The 25553-nt window shown below is 41.2% G+C and overlaps 1 long non-coding RNA gene across 1 annotated transcript; it reads right to left on the bottom strand.

The window, feature by feature from the left end:
* Positions 1–1938: 1938 nt before the first annotated feature.
* LOC140689210 (uncharacterized) lies at positions 1939–17817 on the bottom strand. Its single transcript, XR_012064094.1, has 4 exons — positions 17660–17817; positions 10881–11004; positions 8852–9000; positions 1939–2124 (listed from the first exon to the last, which is right to left on the bottom strand). It is a non-coding gene; the product is annotated as an uncharacterized lncRNA (long non-coding RNA).
* Positions 17818–25553: the final 7736 nt, after the last annotated feature.

Below are 25553 nucleotides of genomic sequence, written 5' to 3'. Positions count from 1 at the left end.
AGTTTTGGAGAAATTTCCAGGAATATAATGTAACCAACTATATGTAGAACTCTGACAAAATAAAAGATGAAGTACTCTGATTTTGGAAGACACTCAAAATATTCTCCTAAGCCTTAGTAGCTGGAAAGGCTGGGCTTCTCCTAAGCCACTTATTTATTTCACAGCTAGTGAGCATCTCCCACAAACCCTGTTTCCCTGTGTCTGCTGGGAGCCTCAGGCACACTCTTGCTGTCGATCTTATAAGTCACAGGGCAGATGCTTGTGTCTCATCCTGCAACCCTCACACAGGCTCGCCTCCTAGCCTCACTGTCTGAACTTGGCCCCATTTTCTCACCTGTTTATTTGGTATCTGTTCTTCTATAAGCTGCCTGAAGTGCTTCTTGGAACAAGTCAGAAGAATGAGTGGGTAGAGAAATGGACAGATGGACAGGTGAGAGATGGGCAGACAGAGAGACTCCAAGAAAAGGGGAACAAAGAAAATTTCCTATGCAAAACCCTCTTCTAGTCAGGGAAGAAAACCATCACGGAGAAGTGTGAAGAGGCAGGTGGTTTAGGATTGTTTCCTACATTCCATGAAATATCATACAAGAGATGAGAGGGTATAACTATAAATACTAAAAGAAAAAATCATGCATGCTTGAAAAAATATACAATATGTACTTTCTAAAGAATAGATGCAAATCAGCAGGGCACAATAACACAATCATTCGGTATTTACAGAAGTGAGAATCTCACCTCCAAACCACAAGACATCCCTTTGGAGCACTGAGAGTCTACACGGGGCGGTCATAAAGCCACCACCGCAAAAGCTATGCGATCCTGCACTTACGAGGAACGAGCAGCTGTGCTCGGGCTGCCCAGTCGCATCATTTTCACCCCTCAGCACCTCTACGGGGGAGGGACACCTAGCGAGCCCCATCTCTGCAGGACAGAAAACAAGTCCGGGAGAGGCTAAGCCGACCTACCAGTTCTCCATCTCACAGGACTGGTCACTCCAGAGCAGGACTCGAACTCGAACCCACGTTTGTAACCACAGTACTACCGTGCTTTATGTGCTTTTTGTGTGTATAATACATTTGTTTCCGGCATGAAAGGATATTTAATAAATGTTCGGTTGTCTTGTCTATCTCATTAGCTCACAATCAATCTTTATACTGTTGAATTGTACTCTTTCCCCTGGAGAAAGAAACGGAAAGAGCGGGGGTCAGAATGAGGTGGGGCTCCATTCTTTATCTGGTACTTCATCTCATCCAATTCCCCAACGGCAGAGAAGGAGCAAATGTTCTCTTCATCTTTTAAAGAGCGGGCTCCACTGATGGTGACTTTCTCAACTCCAAAACCAAGGCTGGAGGCAGAGCACATGCAACAACAAGAGCAGTATCACCTGTAGGTAGACGGAAAGAGCTCATGGGAGGGCTCAGGGGGTCAGCCTGATTTAATTTCAATTGATAAAAGAATAACACACTTTAAAAATACTAGCATGCAATGGATTTGGTCTTTCTTGTCATCTAGCAAGTTTCCACAGCCCCCATGTAACATTATCGTGAACTAGCGAAAGGAAGAGTCTACAGACAGGGTAAATCAATGCCACAGGCAGGCTGAAAACCAGACTGGAGGAAAGGAAGGGAAAGGGCATAGTTAAGAAGAGGGGAAAGACTGGGAATAAGACATCATCACAAGGACTCTCAAGCATAATTCAACAATCATTTTTTCATTCATTCAAGAGAGAGTTACTGAGGGCGTATTTTGTGCAAAATTGTACAGAGGGCAAAGTAAGAGTGCAGCGTCCGTGGTGGCAGCAAGTGTCCGGGCTCAAATACACTTCTAATCCCGGTACCTTGCACACTTGTCCTCAGTATAAAGGCAAAGAAAAAAAAGTAAAATACTGCTCTGTAAACTCAAAGCATTGTTGAAAAAAATTTTAAAAGGCCTAAATACCTGGACAGACACACCACGCAGATTCCTGGATCAGAAGACAGCGCCCTTGGAATGGCAGTGCTCCCCAGAGCAATCCATACATACAACGTGGTTTCGGTCACAATCCCAGCGGGCTCCTCTGCAGTAACTGACTAGCTGCTGCTACAATTCATATGGGAATTCGAGGGTCTCAGTAACCAAAACGTACTTGAAAAAGAAGAACAAGTTGAGAGGACTTGTAATTCTCAATTTCAAACCTTACAACTGTATCTCCAGGTGAGATTAGAGGCCATTTTTAAGTTATTACTGTGTTTATCCTTATTTTCTAAATTCTCTACAATGAATATAACTGTTAGTATAAGACAAATAAAAAGTAAGGTATCTTTTAAAACATGAACACCGATTCATTCATTGGGAAAAAAATATTTTAACTACAAAGAGATAAACAAATATCTAGTGAAAAAGGACTACTTAAAATAAAGAGTGCATTTACATTTTTCATAAATTGAAAACTAAAATGTACAAACACATCAAGTTTCTAAGGAGACCAATGCAACATATTAATAGTTATTTTCCAAAATTCTAATTGAACAATGAAAACTCAGGAAAGGGAAAATCGTGATTGACAGCCAATTGCAAACACATGGAGAGCAAAGGCCTAGAAGTCACAGTTCCTTTATCTCTGCCACTAACACAATAGGAGAGGAAATTCCTCACTGAGGGGACAGTGGAATCCCATGCATAAGACAGGATACACAGTACAAACTGCACTAGAATCGGGAGTGAATTTCTTAGAAGAATTCTAAAGTTACATCATTGCTGAAAAACTATAAAAACACTGACAGACAGATTAAAACACACAGTCATATATATTATATAGAAACATATGAAGTCTGCTCCCATGTTACATAGAAATACAAACATATTTGTTCATCTATAGGCACTGATTACTTTATCCCAGGTAGAATATTTCAACTAAAACAAATAATCAATAATACACTACTCTTGTCAAATCTAGTTGGTAAGTTACTCTGCTATTTAACCATAGTGTGTCTAAGATAAATCTAAAATTAGTGAAAAAGAGCTTTGTATGGTTTCTTGAACTCTACTCAAAATTCCAAGCTTAATTTTAAAATAGATCTGAGCAGTATTTCTATATGAGCTTTTCCCTCGTGAAATGAACAACACAGTCTGTTGTCAAAATTCTGTCCTTACAATGATTCACGAGCACCGTATCCTCAGAAAACTGCTGGACAGTAAGGCACTATCCAGACACTGTGACAAAACAAATGAAACGCAAGGAATACAGTGATCCTATTCTGGAGGGCCTATAATATGTTCCAACACCGGGGTTTTTATTTGATTGGTTTGATTGGTTTGAAAAATAAAATCACTCAAGTACTTTCTTCTTTGAGCATTCTGTAAATCATGATTCTGTTTTTAGTGTCATCAGCAGGAAAGACTTAATCATGAATTGATTAGGTCAACTAGCAACAATCATTACTCGAGAGTGAGTAATAAAGAAGTTAACTGATAACAATGCTTCTGCCTACATGAGACCTAAAATAAACCTACACTGATCTCTGCAAGGAAAATGAGGGGATGAGGTCCCGAATGAGAAAACAAACTAATAAGAAATCAAAAAAGGAAAGACTTTTTCACTAACGATTCCAGGAAGGAGTGAAGCATGGTGGTGAAGAGCACAGATGCTGGGGACAAACATGTGGGTCTGAACTCCCACAGCACTGGGTAGCTGTGACACTGATATGTCAGTGACATTTTCTGCCTCTCAGTCTCCTATCCATAGACTCAGGACAACAACTGCACCCATCTCCTAGAACGGTCCTAAGAATTAAGCTATTTTATATATAAAAGTTTAAATAAAATACCTCAGATTTTAAATATTACCCCAAAAGCACAAGGAGCAAAGAAAACAGTGATAAATTGGAATTCATCAAAATGTAAAACTTTGCTTCAAAGGACACCATAAAGAAAGTGAAAAAAAAAACACACAGGAGAAAATTTTTTCAAATCATTTATCTGATTAGGAATTTCTATCTTCAAATAAAAAAAAATCCTACAACTTTTACAATAAAAAGTGAATAAAGGATCTGAAAATTTATTTTGGAAAGAAAATATACAAATGGCCAATAAGCACAATCAAACGATGTTCAATATCATTAGCTGTAAAGGAAATCAAGTCAAAACCACTAGGAGAAACCGCTTCACACTCACAACAATAGGTTATAATAAAAAAAATAAGAGTAACAAGCACTAATTAGGATACAGAGGAAGCGGAGCGCGCAGCCCTTGCTGGTCAGGATGTAACACAGCGCGGCCACTTTGGAAAACAGCCTGGCACGTCCTCAGAGGGTTGAACATTTGGTTTATGAATGACCCAGCATTTCTGCTCTCTGGTCACACACGTAAGAGAACTGAAAACAAATGTCCACATAAAAACTCCTTCAGGAATGTTCACGGCGCCATTAATGATCACAGCCAAAAAGCAGAAACAACACAAATGACTATCAGCTGATGAATGGGTTAACAGTGGGGCCCAGCCATACAGTGGAATATTATTCAGCAATAGCAAAGCATAGAGTACTGACCCAGGCCAAAATGTGGACAAACATTGAAAACGTTACTCAGTGTGTAAGAAGTCAGCCACAATGTGAAGGAAAAGCCCAGCTGGGCTAACAAGATAACTCATAAATCTGAAGTTTAGTGTCAGTCTATTAGGCTAACGAGCTATGTCACAAATCTAAGTGTGGTAAGTGTCGGTTTACTGATATAAGTTCTGCCCGGGTAACTTGTAAATCTGAAGTTTAGTGTCAGTTTACTGGGCTAACAAGCTAACTCGTAAATCCAAGGTCAACAAGTGTCAGTAACATGACCTGTTCCAAATTGATAAGCTTCAGTGTCCTGATTCCTTGCTTTTTGTTGTTTGAGCCTTATTGGCTAATAGCCCCATACTTGTAATTAACCCTATAAAACCTCATGTGCACGTCTTGGAGGTGCTCAGAGCTTCAGAGCAGAAGCCCCTCTGAGCTCGCCGGCGTAATAAATCTGAGTACTCCAATCCTCCGAGGGTCCTTGTTTCTTGGCTGGCCTGTCATTTCTGTAACAATATGCACTCCATAAAATTCTGGTATATCTGAAATGTTATCAGTCATATTTCTCGTTATTGTGACCAGGTTTCTTTACAGATTACAGTGTAACGTTGTTTAACCATGCTGTTAAATCTGTTGTCATTTATAGGCAGGTAATTGTTTTCTTCTGATGATTTTGCAAAATACTCTCTCTTCAAGGAGATTTACTGATTTCTAATAAATTTTAAACTATAGCACTGAAATAAACTGGGTAAGAAATTTTAAACTTCTAATGACAACTCTGATTAAAAGAATTAGTTACATGGGACTGAGTAAACTGATGAATATGGTTATAATTTTTGATTTTGTCTGAAATACTACTGACTTTTAACCTGTTTCCCAGACATAAAGAAACTATTCTCCTTAAACTAGTTAGGATTCATGGCAATTTGATAAATTATACCTATGTAAACAGACTTAGAACAGTTATCTTTTCTCTCTATCTGATCCCTCAAGAGACTAAAAACTTTTAGGTCCCCAGTGGCTCTATCAGATAAATTAGGAGGATCGTCTCCTAACAGGAATCTCAAGGTATTTTAAGGACTTCAAAAAGAAAAGAATTTACCAAAATCTGTTAGGCAGAAATCTATGACAAGCCCTTGACGGGGATTTCCTGGCCATAGAAAACCTTATTAACATTCTAGCTTAAAAGTCCTTATTAAAAGTTCCAACACAGCCAATTTAAAAGAGACTATATGATCAAATAATCAGACTTAACTTGTAAACAAATTCACCTTGATTTGACTATATTTGATAAAAATGAGGGAACTTTAGGGAGAAAAAGTTTATATTTTAGTGGATATTAAATTCTCGTTTTGTTAATTGAGGGCTATATTTAGTAAGACACTTCCCAGATCATTCCTTGCTGTTATGTTACATTGCTACAGAGTTTAATTGAATTATTAAAAGGACACTGTATGTTTCTTTCTGAAGCTTAGTAATATATCCTTGTGTAAAAATCCAATGCCCCATGACCTGCGGCCAGGTTATTATACATACTGGCATGACTTAAAGAACTGTCTCCAACCTGAATGGAAGGACCCTTTATCAGGTACTATTAACTAGACCATATACACCAAAGCTGAAGGAAACGGACTTTCAGATTCATTTCCTATCAGAAAGAGCCCCTGCAGTGCACTGGCCTATAGAGCACTGCTCACCTTAAAACAATGCCCAAATGGAGAAAAAGCTACCAGGCCAGGATGAGAAGAAGAAGACATCTGAGCTAGACAGCTGACCCAAGACACCAGACCAGGCCTGTATACCAATTACTTTGATAATTTCTCCTACCTTTGATTATGAACTACTCCAATTGTTTAGTTTATGGTAATTTACCTATGTCTAGTACTTCTGTGTTACCTTGGTGGGTTTCCCTACTCCAAGGCTCTAACTAGATAGCCCTCAGAAACTTTACTCTAAAAAGAAATTATAGTTCTTTTTAGGCCACTGTTGATCTTACAAGGTGGGAGATCTCACCTGGCCAATTAATACCTGCTCTGATACTGACCATAAATATGAACTTTCTCATAAGGTCACTCAAACTCAATCAGAAACACAAGCAAAATTTTAACCCCAAAATATAATTTCTCGACTATTATATTCTTCATCATGACTTTATTAACGTTACTAGCTTTATTAATTATATCCTGTCTATTTTAAAATATTGTTTTCTCTTACATTTCCCAATGTGTAACTAGGCCTACAACAAGATTGATGATGGCAAAACATATTGAAGAAATACATAAAATTTATAACCATGCATAAAATAATTGCAACAGTGTGATTCTAGGTATGGGAATGAGCAACAAAGGGTAAACATTCCTTGGATCATAATAGACTAGTAAGCTAGGCGATCCAGAGAACTTTTAGTATCAACAGGGCCTGATAAAAACACCTAACACCTTGAATGGCAGGTCAGAATATTCTTCAACCTGAACTAAGAATGAGACTTCATAGCACCCTGGGACAAAATTAGTCATGAAATATCTCTCAAAATATTGGTCGAATTTAGGACCAAGGGGAAGCTCTGTGAATGAAAATACTACAAGGTGAATGAAAATACTGCAACCATGTCAGTAAACAAAGAATGCTGAAACCAAGTCATCATCAGCTGCCGCCAACCCCCAGCAAGGACAGGCCTGCAGCCCTGCTTAGGCAGCCACTCAGAATGGTGCCCTCTAAGGGGACTAAGAATAAGAAAGGACAGGATACTGGCCCTAGATAGCTAGGTGCTTGTAAAAGGAATGAATTCAATGAGCCAAAATGTTTGCTTCCTCCCATAAATAGAAATGCACTAAATTCTTGAAATTGAGATGTCTGGTTTTCTTTAGATAACAAGAAATCTTTTATTGTTCCAACTCCCTGATCTTTGTTGTAAAGTTCTTATATAATCCTAGCTCCTCCTCTACTTCTTGTGAGCAGTCCCTCAGACGGATTTGAAGGCTGTCATCCCACCTCGATTCCTCTCACCAAATAAAGCATAACTCTAAACTTTCAGGCTACACATTTCTTTCAGTTGACAAGTCCCAGAATAGACACAACTCATCAATTCTGTAATGGAACACACTGGATCAGGAACCAAAATCGTGTTCTAGTCCAGAAAAACTACGGGTCCCTATTTCTTCCTGTCATTATACAATCCCACCAGAACTCATTAATTTGCTGTCTGCTCATCTGGCAACCAAACACAGAGAAGAGTCACCTCAGAAGAGCGGCGTGCTGGGGAGAACCCCCCGCAGCAGCATGGCTGCCTGCCTGCCCTCCCGCACGCTCTGCTGACCCCTAGTGTCCACCGTGGAGACCAGGCCAACAGAGCTGTGCCCAAGAGCTGCAAAGTCTCACACATTAAATATAAGCATTTTATTTTGTACGATATGTTACGTATATACCCATCTCTGAAAACAGCTTTGCCAGAAGCCCAAATCTTCAGCATCAATCTGCGAAGGGAAATCTGGCCCCCAAGGTAAAACAAGTCTCAAGACGATGCTAAGGCCTCCAAAGTCCCCTCCAAGACCATCAACCAAACTGCCTGCAGGTCTGCAACTGCAGGTGGTTACATGTCTGATTTTAAAGCAACCGCTTCCTATCCTCGGGGGCTACAATGTCCCTCTACGCCCTCCCATCTCAGGGTAAGAGCAACCGCTGCAGAACCTTGCACGGCAGCACTGACAGGACTGGACACAGGCTCAGAGATAAACTAAGCCTTCTGATGACACGAGCTTGTCACTGTGTCATTTTACAGATGAAGATATAGAGAGAGAGGTGGGGTGATCTTGTTCAAAGTCACATAGCTAATAAGTGGCAAAGTCTATAATTCTTCTCCACCCTCCGATGTGACGCCCCAGCTGGGACACCCACAGGGTTCTCTCGTGCTTGCCTGACCAGTCCTTTCCTGTCACTCATAATCCACCACAGGGTCGGACCCTAGCCTGCCTTTTCAGCCTCTTCTCCCTCTAGTTTCTTAGGAACAAGGCTGCTACGACCACTGCATGACTTCCGGCTTCGCAAACACTCCTTGCTCAGGCTGGTCTTGCCTTTGCATCCAGCACCCTGCTAAGAGGTTCTTCCTCCCCTGCAGGTGGGTGTTTCCACTCTCTGCAGGGACACCCCCTCTGGGAATCTCGTCCTCAGCACGGCAGGTGTCCCAGGCCACATCCCGAGCTGCCCCATTAGGACTGCGTGTGCCCAGGTTTGCTAGTCAGAGCAGCAGCCTCACAGCCAGGGATTATTCCCGGGTCACCCTGCAAAACTACTGCCCGCCACACAGCCCGCAGCCAGCAGCTCACCTGGAAGTCACAGCAAGTGCCCCACCCAATCCAGAAGCCTCTTCATTTGCCAGCACCGCTAATGACTGGTCTCCAACCTTTGGTCAGTTTCACACAAAACAGCAGCTTCCACTGAAGTGCAGGGTTTTCGCTTCTGGTCCCCATCCTTGCTGGAAACGTCAAGGGAAACCAAAAGGCCTTTTCTCAGCCCTTTTCTGATGACACCTTCCCATCCACAATACTCACATGCTCAAGAGTTTTGGGTCCACGTGCTTTTGTTTCCCTTATGCTCAGTGGCTCAAAACACTGCAGGACTCTTTCTCTTTTGAGAGTATTTGTTTGTACTGAGTTTATTGGCTTTAATCTGTTTTTGCCTGTCTCTTCAGTGTCCCTAGCAGTTGCCACTTCTTACTCCCTTCAGCAGCCTCCCTCCCAACATCTAGTCTAGGGAATCAGCTGTGATGAGGGGCCCGTGGGCAGTCACAGAAGATGGATCTAAGGCACAGAGAGGCTATATAATTTGCCCAAGGAGATCAGCTTCAACCCCCAACAGTGTGTGTCACGTCCCTCTGTTTAACTCTTATGCTAAACTAGTTAACTTTTAATTGATTATGGTTATAAACAGATAAGGTATCAAAATACATACAAGGACTCACATTAACTGTAAGATGTTCATTAACTCCACTATTTTGTTTCTATTTATTTTATTTCTATTAAATAATATTAAGAAACTCTGCAGTCAATATAGCAAAATGTTACTGGGTTTTAAATCCAGAATACAGAGTCGTAAGTGTATCATTACTCATACTTATTTGTATGTTCACAAGACAAAATGATCTGAAAGTCTCTCTCACCTCCCCCTACTCGCTACTGGCTCTCACCTTAGCTCCCAGACAACACATTTAACAGCCTTTAGCTTTACCCACAGCTGAACTCATCAGTTTTCCCCCAGAGCTCCCTCTGCAGCTTTCCCTCCTCAGAGCACAGCAGGACCATCATTTACCTCATTAATCCACACAGAAACCTGGGCCTTACTCCATGCTACCTTCACAGACATCTTTGATCCTTTCCTTTTTACGATCTAAACATGCCTAAAATCAGTTCGCTTTTTCCCAGTGACTGTCCCACCGCTCTGGTGGAAGCCACAAACACTGCCCACCTGGACCCACGAGTCTCCCAAGTGGCCTTCCAGCTGCTTTCCCCTACTTGAGACAAATGGGATTGTGTCACTCCCGTGCTTTTAACTCTTTTCAAAACCACTGTTCTTAGAAGAAACTCCAAGTTCTTCACCTGGTGAAGGTGTTTGCCATGAAACTGTCAGCTCAGGGTGGGCAGGACCCCCCTCCTCCTTGGCCCTCCCCTTTCCCCCAGGCCCCACCCTCTCCCCTCTGCCCCTCGCTCTCCCCCTCAGCCCCGCCCTCTGGCACAGTGCTGGCTCAGGAGGACCTGCTGAGCTACAACAGCCTGTATTCTAACCCTAGTCTTCAGTTCTTAGCAAAGTGCTTCACTTATCCATACAAATCCAAGGTAGATTAGAAAGATTTTAGATGTTGAGCTAGACTATTGATTTGGGCATTTTGCACTAGCAACCTGCAAGTAAATGTTCTAATGATTCTGTCTTCTTAAAACAACACCCAGATTTAAGTAGTATTTTGTGGAATATCTTCGGAGTAAAAGGGACTGTACTTTTACAGACTTTATGTTTTATTACATGAACAACCCGGACAGGGCCACAAATGGAACCGCCTCATAAGTGACAGAAGACAGGTGAGAGGCACAAAGCAACAGGTCGCAAAGATGGTAAAAGCAAAGTTGTTTTGCCAACCCCCCCCAAAAATTCCTGAAAGAACCAAAAATTCTGAATTTTGAAAGAAAAAGTCTGTCATGTAGAGAAATAAAATAATCCTCTTCGTCAGGGTTTCAAATCTTACTCCAGATTTTTTAGCAGGCCATACTGAATCCTAGCACAGAAATATCTGATGCACTAGTGGTGAGTAAGTTCCAGGAAAACTGCAGTAATTCCTCCACTTGTGTAAGGACATACACTCACTTGCTGAAGGTGAATGTAGACAGCATTCTGGAGAAATTCGGAAGCTTCCAGGCTCCGCTTCTTGATGCCGAGGACACGGACAGCTTGGAAGCATGCTTCTAACTCGGTCACCGGCATCCTTACACTACAGGGGTAAACGGAGACTCTCAGTCAAGAGCAGAGATGTTCCTGTCGTGTCTCACAAGCCGTGCCTCAGGGACTCAGTGCCCTGCAGCAGCCCGGCCCCAGGCGAGGACCCGCAGCGTGGCCCACCCAAGCAGGAGGGGCACTGTGCTTGAGAAAGCCCATCCCCGATGGGGGCAAGAGGGGCTGGTGTGGTTGTGTGAACCTATAAATGCTCACAGAAATATGCCTGCATTAATTCAAGTGATACAAGCAACAGTAGCAGGCTATTAAACAAAATTTCAATTGTCACTGGAAATTTTGCCATTCCTTTCCGCTTGTCCCCTGCACTCTGAGACAGGCTTAGGCTCTCTCACACCTGCAGCTCTGAAGCAATAGTTGTGAAGTCATTTTACTTTGTTGCAAGTGCCCTCGCTCCCCGTTTCACTGTGTCTGTCCTCTCTTAACACAGTCGGATATCTTCCTGGATCTCTATCTGAGTTCCTTTCTCCTCCTACTCAGATCCTGAGATAAAGGACAAGTGAAGACACATGACCAGAAAAGGCACTGTGACTTGACTGAATTCCACAGTGACCCCCTAGGTGAGTGCTGCCCACATCTTACCTTCGATTCTCAAGGTTCTGCCCAGGGTGACATCCAGCCCAGAGAGGTGGCCCAGGCCAATTAAAAGCTATGTGGCTTGGGCACGGGGACAGGTGCAGGAGCTGTTTCCGGAGCCAGGCCCCTCCCCACCTCTGTTCCCCTCTCTCCCAAGGCCCCGCTGCCAAGCACTCAGGCTCCTTGATCTTATGTCCTTCTCTTCTACTCTACTCCAAACCCTTTTCCTTTTCCTTTTTTCCCTAATTATCCCCAGCTGGAGTGATTTTACAATCGCAGTATCTGAAAAAATTTCCTGCAGCCAAAGAAGAGGTCTCCAGAGGTCAATGCCCATATGCTGGTTCCTGTAGAGAGCCGCTGGCTAGGGGGACCCTCACCAACACTCACGGGGCATCAGACATGTTGCAGGGTCGGCCACCCCCAACAAGAGTTTGCTGTGACCCCAATGCCTGCTCAGCATCCCTGCTCACAAAAATATACTTGGCCCACTTATCGGTTATTAAGAAGCAAAAATACAAAATTGCTCATGTTTCTTACTAAAATTATCTATGAAGCAGAAAAGGGAATTGTAATACAAAAGAACAATTTTGACCCCATGTTAGGTCTGTTCCTTTGGCTTTAACCATGTGCCCTGTTTTCTAGGCTCAGACTTGCTACCTCTGCACCATTTGTAAAAGAAAGTTGCCTTTAGACTGAAATATCCAGGACAGCCTATTCTCCGGGCCCTGATCTTGAAGGATGCTAACTCATCTGCGCTTATGTAGAGACGGTAAGTTGCAAAATAAATAACCTTTGTTTGTTTTGGAGGTTTTACAGGGGCAACATGATTTGATCCACATGGACAGCTGCAAGAACAGCGGTTTCAAAGGACAAACAATTCTTACAGCAAGTTTCCAACAACCAACCACACCCCCGCCACTTTTTAGTATAAAAGGAGACTGAATTCTGACTTGGGGAAGATGGTTCTCCTGGACATCAGTCTGCCATCTTCTCGGTCTGCCAGCTTTGCAAATAAAGTCACTATTTCTTGCTCCAACACCTCATTTCCCAGTTTATTGGTCTGCCATGCAGTGAGCCGTCTGCAACAAATGACTGCATTGGAGGTAGTATGTGTCCACTGTTTCCTCGTTTCCAATATGTAACATGCAGATTATTTATGATCTAGTGCAAATAATTCATCAAAGACAACCACAAAAACAAAATATACTCACCCAGCTATCAATACTGAAGTCAAAACCTGCCAATTTTATATGCTGTTTAAGAACACAACCAAAAAACCTAATATAGGGAGTTGATTCCACAGAAACAAAATTATTTCTACTTCTTCAAAACTTTTTCTTTTCTTTTCTATTTTATTATTTTTTTTTGCTTATTGAAAAGGAAATAAAAGTCAAGTCATTTTATTTCATGTATTTTTGTTATATCTACATACTTTAAATACTACAAAGAGATTTAAATTGCAATAAAAAATTGTTCATATATTCGTATAAATATATATACACAATCAATGGGGATTAGGAAAGGAATGGACATTTACTAAAAATCCACTGCAATCCAGTCTTTCACAAGTATATCCTGGAATATAAGCTCTGTGATCCAGGGGGCCTCACCCACATTCTCACTGCCGAGTCCCTTAGTAATCAATTACTAAGGCACCAGCATAGAACCATGTGATCAGTATTTTAGGAATAAATGAGGGAATTAGCTCATTCAATTCTAAAACAAAAACCCTAAAATAAATACTGAACTTATTTACAGATAAAGAAAATTGGACCCCAAAAAAGTAAAGTTTCTTCCTCAAGATCACAAAGCTAATAACTGCTAAAGGCAAGATTTGAACTCATCTGCCTGATTCTAAAAACTATGGTGGAAATCGCATTCGACTGGGGAGGGTACAGCTGCACAGCCTATCACCGTATCTTTGTTCATATCTAGCCTGAGACAGCCTGAGACAGCACCCCATTACTATGGAACTCGAGGGCAAACAGAAACAATAAGGATTTTATATCCAGCAGTTTCTTAGGTCTCATTTATATAAACTGTCAGCAGGTGAGCAGAAAACCTCTGGGAACCATAAGTGGGTCCAGAGCTTTTTGCTGATAAGAAACTCAATCTATCAGGACAGAGTGACCTTCCCATCAGAGGCCACATGGACATAAACTAAAGGCAGCTGAGCAATGAAAACTAGCAAGACTCTGGAACTCAAGCAAAAAGGATCCCTGCCATCCCCCACCCAGTTGCCTCTTCATCCGCGTGGACACGATGGCAAGGATCTGGGTTCTTGTCCAAGTTACACTATCATGGATTCTCACCCATAAAAATTTATGACTCTATGCTGTCTTAAGTCCTTTCCAACTCAAATATGATGACACCAATATCTCAGCAGAATATCTATGTCTCCACTTCCTATCTTCTAATAGGAGAATATTTCTATGGACAGAAAGCAGAAATTCAATTTCAAATAACATGCACAAAGCCAGGCGAATTTCTGCTTAAGAGACTTTGCTCTCACACTCAGTGAATGAAAATTCAGAAAAAGTGGTCCTTCTCCCTCAGCAAATGGGAGGTAGCCTGATTTTGTGTGTGTGTGTGTGTGTGTGTGTGTGTGTAAATCAAATACAATCAAGTCTGGGATGTGTACAGATTTTTTTTAATGTCACTGTCATTTCATGGGGATGAGCCAACATTTAAAGTTATTTGAATCTAGTGTTCTGAGACAGTCTCAGGCTCTTTTGCTGGAGGAGGGGAAAGGGGAGAGTAAAGGAGGAAAGAGGTAACTGTAGCAAAGGAGTAACAATACTGCTAGGGAAAGGCAAGACGTTAATTTTGTTCCTCATTGCATCACATACAAATTAGGGACTGTCTTTCTCCCGATGTCTTATCGAGCACTGAGTTGCAGAAGAAGAGGCAACAGCCCATTTCTCACTGACCTTGTGACTGTACGTGGCATTTTATAGACACAAATCATTTACAGTTATCAAACACTGTAGCAGCAGGCCGTAATTCTCCTGTTTTGAGAGACAAGGAAACAGGAGTTCAAAGAGGATGTATAACTTGATAAAAGTCAGAGGACCAGTAAACTAAAGAGGATGAATTCAAACTCAGATCTGAATGCAGAGTCTGCTCTTCCCACTCCCAGGACTGGAAAATCCTTAACACACAGGCTCCCCAGCTCCTCTGCAGTATTCCTGGCACCAAGAATTTCCCATGACGATGGTCTCCAGTTCTCACAGACACAGCGCTCTGTGCAGCCAATGACCTCCATCGGACCTTGATCATCTACCTGCCACGCCTAACAGGCTTCACCATACAGGCAGGAAAGCCGGCTTTCAAGTGCATACAAAGCCATCCCTGGTCTAACCTGGGCGCTTCTGAGGCTTCTGCAGCCTAAAGGCAGCCATGAAACAGCTCACAGTTTGTACATGAGCCCCACTACCTCTCTCCATCTGTCTCCCCACCTGTACTACTTAGCTATGACCATTTTGATAATCTTGGAAACAAATTTTTTAAAACAGAAAAGAAGGGATTCTGGAACAAGAACTTAATACTTACAATTTTAAATGACAAGTTACCAAGTGAGTATTGTCAAACCGAATCTTCCTTTCTAAATGTCAGTTTTAAGTATTTAAAAATATAATAGCAAAAAATCCTCAGTTACAAAAGTAACAAAAACATAAACAATAATCTGGAATAAATTCAAAACTAATGCCCATGTTCTAAATGGAGAAACTACAGGACTGTACTGAGGGGTAAAGTAAGAGGTGTGGATGTAGAGACATCAACATATTGCATGGAGGAAAGCAGTTTTGTAAAGATGTAAGTTCTCCTATGAATAATTCAAAACTTACTAAAAAATCCCATGAAAACTCCAATCTGAGTTTTTTTAACTTGAATAAAATATTTTTGAATTCTTCAGGAATAATAAAGTCATAATTCTAGACAAGAAAATTTGGGATGGAGGAAAAGAATAAAAAATTCAGACTGCCAGTTATTAAATAAATTTTTACAATATGTAAGATATGGTTCTGGAGTAAGAAAGTAAGATTGACAGAAATAAACCATGAGCTCAAAAAGAGACTCTAGTGTATATAAGTATTTTGTACAGGTGGGATTTCAAATCAAAGAGCAAAGTACGACTTCAATATTTGTCCTGGGACGATCAGGGAATCACCTGGAAAGAAGAAATTCTATTCCTGTCATAATGACCACAAGATAAATTGCAGATTGTGATGTAAATATTAACAATTACTAATAACAGCAAATACAACACTTTGCTCTTATTAACTCAACTTACCCTTACATTAACAAGCACTATTATCATCTCCATCTTAGAGACTACAAAACCCTACAGAAGAGATGTAGTCCATTATAAGAAAGTATTTCTAAGAATAATGTCAAAGATAAAACCCATAAGGAAGTCATTTAATATCTGAAGAATATTTTGAGCCACAACAAAAATAAAAAAACTTCCTGAACAAAATGAAAGGCAAGAAATGACAAGAAAAAGCTCTGTGATACATGTTGATGTAGTCAAGAAGTTAATTTTCAAAACATACAAAGAGCTGTCACAAAGCAACAAGAAGCTCCCTCACTTAAATGTGTGCAAAGGACAAAAGGGATCATTCATTTTAAAAAAGTCAAATGGCTAATGAGTGAAAAATGCTTAATAGCTCACTAGTCATCAAATGCAAACTAAAACAATGAAAAAGCACTTTTGCTTATCATAATGGCAAATATTTTTAAGATATTCCAGCTAGTGTCCATCTGTGTGAGAACAAACCATGAGCGAATTTTCGGAGGACCACACGTCAATGGATATATAAACTCTGAAAAACGTACATACACACAGACTCAACTCCACTTCTGGGAATCTTTTCCTATAGGAAAAAATAAAATCAGTCCAAAAAAATTTACCCATCAGTGCATTTACACAGCAGTGTTTACAAAGGTGGGAAGAATAACTGAAGTGAAATCATATCCAGTGATAGACAATTGGTTACATAAGTAATTGTGCATCTTTTCATTCCCCAATGGAGAAGGACTTTCTAGAGTCACTTGAAAGGATTCTGTGATGAATATAAATGTCACATCCAGGGACCAAATTTCCAGAAGCCTTAACCAAAGAATACTCATACAAGATCATAGGAATGTCTGTACAAGAAGGATGCCAGACAAACATCCTTTCTGACAGTGGAAAATGGAGAAAACTTAACTGTCCACCATCAAGATAATGATGCGGTAAATCACAGCGAGCTGCAGGTGCTGAGGGAGCCTGCGTTCCGGCATGGTCCAGGGCCTTGTCCACAGCACTCTTCCACCAAATGTGTCCGTGGACAAGAGACGACACCCGCACATCAGGAGACCCCTCCAATCTATCTGAAAGGACCGGGTGAGTCTGGAGTGGGAGGACGTCTATGATATACCCCTGAGTGAATAAAGCGAGCTGCAGAAAAACATATAGTATGGTCTCATTTTTAAATAAAGCATATATACACACACATATAAATTGATTTCTCATATGTGCATATATATGTATCTCATAGGCATAAAGGTCATGAAATATATATAGCAAATTTTCAACAGCTTTTACCTCAGGAAATAAGGGGAAGGGAGATAGGGGACTTCCTCTACTACCACAGTTCTCTTTTCAGTATTTCAGTAAAGTATATTTGGAATTTAAAAGTTTATTGGAGCCCGAATTAAAATGGACGATGCCTCCATAAGACAGAATGCTATACTGGTCATTAAAAATCATGCCAGGGGAGATAGAATATTGTAGAAAAACATGTAATAAGCCGAATGGGAAATGAAGTTCTCCACACAGTAAACAGGCACAGAGTGCTTGCTGGTTTTTTATGACAGAGGTGATACACACTGACGAAAAGAACAGAAAATAGATGTTAACGTGTTAATTATTATCTCTGAGTAGCGGGACCAGGATAGTCTCTTTTGTCCCTTTTTTCAAACTTATTATATTAAATGCATATTATTTTTCATCTGAAAAAATCATTTTTAGGTGTGTAGTACCACGCAATGGAGAATAATACATGAATACTTACAGAAACAAGTAACTAGGAGACACGGCAGCAGCGCCACATAGTGTAGAACGGGTGATCCTGATTAACACCGCGCAGTTACATAAGGACCCACAGAGTGAGAGCACCTGCTGTAACAGGGCATGGACCCCTTCTAGTTGTCAGTTGTGTCTTCAGGGCTGAGGCAGTTCTGAGCACGACCAGTGTCAGTGCTGGTGTCTGGATGGATGCCACTGGAGGTGAGGGCACCTGCAAGCCGAGAGGAAGAACAGAAATCATCCTCTGCCTTTTCTGTCTTGTGCCGGAGCCTGCCGGCAAAACGAACAGGTCCGAAGACGCGGTCGACACGACTAAGAAAAGAAAGCACACAGACACAGAATGGGGTCGAGAGGGACGAGTCTTACACTGCTAAAGAACAGGCCAGACACCGCCAACGCAGTTTATTTTGCAACTCTTTTTATAGTATGCAAGAAGGAAGAAACATTGAATACCAGAAAGATTACATAGATTTTTTTACGATTACACTCATGCTAACCTCAAGGAATGACATTTACAATCATCAGTCTAAGGAGTCCTGTTTTTGCCCTTATCTTATTTTTCTTGGGCAAAGAACAAAACACAGAAACTCCTTCCGGGAAAACATCTGTTAATCCTTTATCTTAAGAACGTAGAGGTGGCGGGACAGAGAATCCTCCCAGAGCTAAGTCTTATTAACAGAGCTATTAACTCCCGGATACCAGACCTTCAATCCATGAGGCAGCTCCCCGCAGGGGCTGTGTCTTGTAAATCAGGACAGTTAACTCCTGTCTACCAGACTCTCACTTCATGAGGCAGCTCCCCGCAGTCTTGTTTCTTTGTTATTTTAAAAGAGAGGCATAAATAAGAAAACTGTGTATCTTCCCTACTGAAATTTTAGTAATGAAACCGTTTTTAAAGTCTTCACCGCATATATTCTGCCTATAACTGTCTTTTCAACAAAACATCATATTTATTAAATGTTAATTGACTCAGTTAATTAACTCCCTGTTGAAACATTCTAGGAAAGAACATGAAATGCCGTATGTAAAAAAACCACACCTGCAGTGACTAGCTCAGCTGATTTGATGGCAGTGCATTCAGCCAGCACCATCCCGTGGCCCTGAGCTTCTCATACTGGTAAGAGAACATGCTGCCACCTCAGATGGAGAGATATTGTGAAAACATTTTTTTAATTCTACCGTACTGACAAAACATAACTGACAAATCCCAGGCTCCTTTGAGGCGGTCATTTTCTGTTTCTGGCCAACACCCGTCAATGAGCAGAACCACCCGATTCCCGAGCCATGGGACTCACGTGGGAAGCAGTTTTGGAGAAATTTCCAGGCATAGAATGTAACCAACTATACATAGATCTCTGACAAAGGAAAAGATGCAATACTCTGACTTTGGAACACACTCAAAATATTCTCCTAAACCTTAGTAGCTGGAAACGCTGGGCTTCTCCCCAGCCACTTATTTATTTCACAGCCAGTAAGCATCTCCCTCAAACCCTGTTTCCCTGTGTCTGCTGGGAGCCTCAGGCACACACTTGCTGTCGATCTTACAAGTCACAGGGCAGAGCCGTGACTCTCACGCCTGCAACCCTCACACAGGCTCCCTTCCTAGCCTCACTGTCTGAATTTGGCCCCATTTTCTCACCTGTTTATTTGGTATCTGTTCTTCTGTAAGCCGCCTGAAATGCTTTTTGGAAAAAGTCTGAAGAATGAGTGGGTAGATAAATGGACAGATTGACAGGTGAGAGATGGACAGACAGAGAGACTGCAAGAAAAGGGGACCAAAGAAAATTTCCTATGCAAAACCCTCTTCTAGTCAGGTAAGAAAACCACCACGGAGAAGTGTGAAGAGGCAGGTAGCTTAGGGCTGTTTCCTGGATTCCATGAAATGTCACACCATGAGATGAGAGGGTAGAACTATAAATAATAAAAAAAAAAGCATGCATGCTTAAAAACATATCTACAATATGTACCTTCTAAAGAATAGATTCAAATCAGCAGGGCCCAATAACACAATCCTTGGGTATTTACAGACGTGAGAATCCCATCTCCAAACCACAAGGCATCCTTTCGGAGCACTGAGAGTCTACACGGGGCGGTCATAAAGCCGTCACCGCAGAAGCTATGCTATCCTGCACTTACGAGCATGGAACAGCTGTGCTCGGGCTGCCCACGTGCGTCATTTATATCCCTCAGCACCTCTTATATCCCTAGACAGCCCCGTCTCTGAAGGACAGAAAACAAGTCCGGGAGAGGCTAAGCTGACCTACCAGTTCTCCATCTAACAGGACTGGTCACTCCAGAGCAGGACTCGAACTCGGACCCACGTTTATAACCACAGTACTACTGTGCTTTATGTGCTTTTTGTGTGTATAATACATTTGTTTCTAGCATGAAAGGATATTTAATAAATGTTCGGTTGTCTTGTCTATCTCATTAGCTCACAATCAATCTATATACTGTTGAATTGTACTCTTGTCCCCTGGAGAAAGGAACGGAAAGGGCGGGGGTTAGAATGAGGTGGGGCTCCATTCTTTAACTGGTACCTCTTCTCATCCAAGTCCCCAACCAGGGATAAGGAGCAAATGTTCTCCTCATCTTTTATAGAGAATGCTCCACTTATGGTGACTTACTCAACTCCAAAAGCAAGGCTGGGGAAAGGGCACATGCAGCAACCAGAGCAGTATCACATGTAGGAAGGCAAAAAGAGCTCACAGGAAGGCTCAGGGGGTCAGCCTGATTTAATTTCAATCGATAAAACAATAACACACTCTAAAAATACTAGCATGAAATGAATTTGCTCTTTCTTGACTTCTAGCATGTTTCCACAGCACACATGTAAAATTATCATGAACCAGTGAAAGGAAGTGTCTACAGACAAGAAAAGTCAATGCCACATGTAGACTGAAATCCAGACTGGAGGAAAGGAAGAGAAAGGGCATAGTAAAGAAGTGGGGAAAGGCTGGGGAAAAAAAATCATCACAAAGACTCTCAAGCATCATCCAACAATCATATAATCATTCAAGAGCGAGAGAGTTACTGAGGTCCTATTCTGTGCAAGATTGTAGAGCAGGCGAAGCAAGATCGCAGCGACCATGGTGGTAGCAAGTAGCAGGGTTCAAGTACACTTCTGATCCCGGTACCTTGCACACTTGTCCTCAGTATAAAGGCAAAAAAAAGTAAAATACAACTCTGCAAACTCAAAACATTGTTGAAAAAAATTAAAGAAGATCTAAATACCTGGAGAGACACACCACCCATATTCCTGGGTCAGAAGACAATGATCTTGGGATGGCAGTTCTCCCCAGAGCGATCCGTCTGTTCAACGTGGTCTCGATCAGAATCCCAACGGACTCCTCTGCAGAAACTGACTAGTTGCTGCTACAAATCATATGTGCATTCTAGGGTCTCAGTAACCAAAGCGACCTTGAAAAAGTAGAACAACGTGAGAGGACTTGTAATTCTCAATTTCAAAACTTACACCTGTATCTCTAGGTGAGGAGATTACTGGCCATTTTTAACTTATTTTCTGTGTTAATCCTTATTTTGTAAATTCTCTACAATGAAAATAACTGTTACAATAAGACAAAAAATAGTAATGTATCTTTTAAAACATGCACACTAACTCATTCATTGGGAAAAATATAACTATAAAGAGAGAAACAAATATCTAATGAAAAATGACTACTTAAAAAGAAGAGTGCATTTACATTTTTCATAAATTGAAAACTGGAAAGCACAAACACATCAAGTTTCTTGGGAGCCTGGTACAACATATTAATAGTTATTTTCAAAAATTCTAATTGAACAATAAAAACCCAAGAAAGGGAAAATCGTGATTGACAGCAAACTTCAAACACATGGAGAGCAAAGGCCTAGATATCCCAGTCCCTGTAGCTCTGCTACTAACTCAGTAGGAGAGGAAATTCCTCACTGAGGTGACAGTGGGATTCCATGCATAAGACAGGATACACAGTACAAACTGCACTAGATACGGGGGTGATTTTCTTAGAAGAATTCTAAAGGTAGAATATTGCTGAAAAACTATAAAAACACTGAAAGACTGTTTAAAACACACAGCCATATACATTATATATAAATATATGAAGTCTGCTCAAATGTTGCATAGAAATGCAAAGTTACATTTGTTCATTTATGGGCTCTGATTACTTTATCCCAGGTAGAATATTTCAAGTAAAAGAAATAATCAATAATACACCCCTCTTGTCAAATATATTTGGAAAGGTAGTCTGCTATGTAACCATAATGTGTCTAAGATAGATCTAAAATTAGTGAAAAAGATCTTTGTATGGTTTCTCGAACACTTCTCAAAATTCCAAGATTAATTTTAAAATAGATCTGAGCAGTATTTTTATATTATCTTTTCCCTTGTGAAATGAACAACACAGTCTGTTGTCAAAATTCTGTCCTTAAAATGATTCAAGAGCACCATAACCTAACAATACTGCTGGATAGCAAGGCACTATCCAGACACTGTGACCAAACAAACGAAACACAAGGAAGACAATGAACCTATTCTGGAGGGCTTATAATCTATGTCAACACTGGGGTTTTTATTTGATTGGTTAGCAAAATAAAATCAATCAAGTACTTTCTTCTTTGAGCATTCTGTAAGTCATGACTCTGTTTTTAGTGTCATGAGCAGGAAAGACTTAAGCATGACTTGATTAGGTCAATTAGCAACAGACATCACTACAGAGTGAGTAATAAAAAAGTTAACTGATAGCAATACCTCTGCCTACATGAGACCTAAAATAAACCTACACTGAACTCTGCAAGGAAAATGAGAAGATGAGGTCCCCAATGAGAAAAAAACTAACAAGAAATCAAAGAAGGAAAGATTTTCATTAACGATTCCAGGAAGGAGTAGAGCATGGTGGTGAAGAGCACAGATGCTGGGGACAAACAAGAGGGCCTGAAATCCCACAGCACCACTGGACAGCTGTGACCCTGATATTCAGGGAAATTTTCTGCATCTCAGTCTCCTGTCCATAGACTGGGGACAACAACAGCACCCGTCTCCTAGAACGGTCCTAAGAATTAAGTTATTTTATATATAAAATTTTAAATAAAAATCTCACATCTTAAATATGACCCCAAAAGTACAAGGAACAAAGAAAACAGATAAACTGGAGTTCATCAAAATTTACAACTTTGCTTCAAAGGACACCATCTGGAAAGTGAAAAAACAACACACAGGAGAAAATTATTTCAAATCATTTATCTGATAAAGAATTTGTATTTCCAAGATAAAAAAAGCCCCAACAACTCAACAATAAAAAGGCAACTCAATTAAAAAATGAATAAATGATCTGAAAAGATATTTTTAAAGGAAAATGTAAAAATGGCCAATAAGCATAATGAAAAGATGTTCAATATCATTAGCTGTAAAAGAAACCAAGTCAAAATAACTTGGAGAAACCGCTTCACACTCACTACAATAGGTTATAATCAAAAAAAGTGTAACAAGCACTAATGAGGACACAGAGGAAGCAGAGCACACAGCAGTTGCTGGTGACGATGTAACAAAGCATGGCCACTTTGGAAAACAGCCTGGCACGTCCTCAGAGAGTTGAACACTTGGTTTCTGAATGACCCAGCAATTCTGCTTCCTGGGGACACAGGTAAGAGAACTGAAAGCAAATGTCCCTATAAAAACTCCTACAGGAATGTTTATGGCACGATTATTCATCACAGCCAAAAAGCAGAAACAACCCAAATGTCTATCACGTGATGAAAGGGTAAACAGAGGGACCCAGCCATACAGTGGAATATTATTCAGCAATAGCAAAGCAAGGAATACTGAGACAGGCCACAACGTGGACAAATGCGGACAAACATTGAAAACTTTACTCAGTTTGAAAGAATTCAGTCACCATAGACGGTTCCATTTACATGAAATGACTCGATTTACATGGAATCTCCAGCTCAGGCAAATCCACAGAGAGAGAAGAGTGGCTGCCTGTGGCTGGGGGAGGATGAGGAAGATGGGAATGTCTGCGTATGGGTACGGGGCTTCCTACTGGGGGGCTGAAAATGTTCTAAGATTGACTGGGATGCACAATTCTCGGCATAGAGTAAAAGGTGCTGTACATTTTACTCGGTGAGTTGTATTAATACTGCGAAGAACAAAAGCACCTCGGGCCAGTAACTTCCCATAGTAAATGCAAATTGCTAACTTTTATTACAGGAAGAAGAAACTGGCCTCAGCATGAAAGCAGCAGGTCAGCAAATGTGAGTTAACCGAAATTGGACAAGAGCATTTCACTTGAAATAGTTGCTGAATGTACATGAAATATTCAGAAATGACAAGGATAATCAGTTTCACATCACGATGAAGCATTCTGCTTCAAATGAATATCAAGGATTCGGCAAGCCCAGCTGCTAGAAATGACCAGAGAAGAAACCTGGTTCTTAAAACAGGCACCAGAGCCGACAAGGAAATGGTGGTGAGGAAAGAAAGCGGCCGAAAATCTGGAACCGTTTGTTACAAATAATTTCTCCACTGAAAATTCAAAAATAAAATGAAAGTGATGCAATGCTGTGCTGGCCTCACGTGAATGGGCTTCCTCCGGTGCTCGACAGTTCTGTAACCACGATTGAGAGACTCAGGAGAATTAGCATGGCTCCTGGGTGTACCCAGGTGACTGCCCACCAGCACGCTGACCACCAACATGCTGAACCACCATCACATCTGCCAGGGTTGAATTGCAGAGAAGAGACCAAATTCTGAAAGGCACAGGGAATGTTGACAAGGGAAGAAAAGGCTGTGGTCAGTCCTGGGACAGAGGCCCTGTGAGCAGAGGCCAGACGGCTGCAGGTGAACTGGAGTGGCCCTGGGGCAGGAAGGGACGACGGGGGAGCAGATCTCAATTCTCTTCTCTCTTTCCTTCGGGTAGGAGATATAGAGCCTGCATTCTTCTCACCTGGAACTGAGGGTTCTGGCTGGCAGAAGTCTTACCGACACGGAATGAATTACTCAAAACTCTGTGGAAATAGTTAACTGAGCGAGAGGGAGTAGGGAGCCAACTCCATGACCCTCTCAAGCGCTCTCATATTTATTGTGTATAAGCAAAGGAAAAAGTCATTAACAGTTGTGTGATAGTAAGCAGGAACTTGGGGGAAAGACAGGATGAGACAGAGATTGTAGAATCCACCATGAGTAAAAAGGCTTAGTGTATCTTTAGGGAAGTCATGGGGTGAGGGGAACAAGATACATTCTTTAAATATGTTCATTACAAAGCAGACCACCAGACCAGCCAGGTCCTTGTTTGGGGGATAAAAGACTAACAGCACACAAGCCCAGCGTTTATAGCTGAGGTCCTGGGTCCTTGCTTTGCAATGAGCAGAGTGCTATCTAAAACCTCAACTATGCAAGCAAACAATTGTCTCTGCTTTTTAAGGCAAGGAGACAGGGTTCAGGTTGCACAGGCCACTGCTTTCAAAGCAGTTACTAAGCACAGACAGGCGTCTGGGGTCTGTTATAATTTGTTAACCCAATCATGAGCTCCCACAAGGAACCATTATGGAGAACACCCTGGGATGACAAATCCTGGCTCTGGTCATTTTCCTGTCAGCTTCAGTCACTCTAGCTGGATCTAGACACCTCCCTGAATAACGATCCCACAGAACCACTCAAGCTCTTAATTCCTGGTGCTTGAAATTTAATTTTATCTCTACACAACATAACAGAAAATTTTCAAAAACAAAAGATATTATATTCTTTTTATATCTCATCGTATGACTGATTTTTCTGATTGCTCTAAGCTGCTTCTTCTTGGTAAACACCTAATTCTGCAGGTGTATTCAGTACTTTCCATTGGGCTTAACTAGCCAGTTTGGGCTCGCTGAATTCTATTGCTCAA

Source organism: Vicugna pacos, chromosome 25 (genome assembly GCF_048564905.1).
Source record: "Vicugna pacos chromosome 25, VicPac4, whole genome shotgun sequence".
Classification (NCBI taxonomy): domain Eukaryota; kingdom Metazoa; phylum Chordata; class Mammalia; order Artiodactyla; family Camelidae; genus Vicugna; species Vicugna pacos.
Note: the sequence above shows the minus strand (reverse complement) of the source record. Positions and strands in the feature narration are given on the sequence as shown.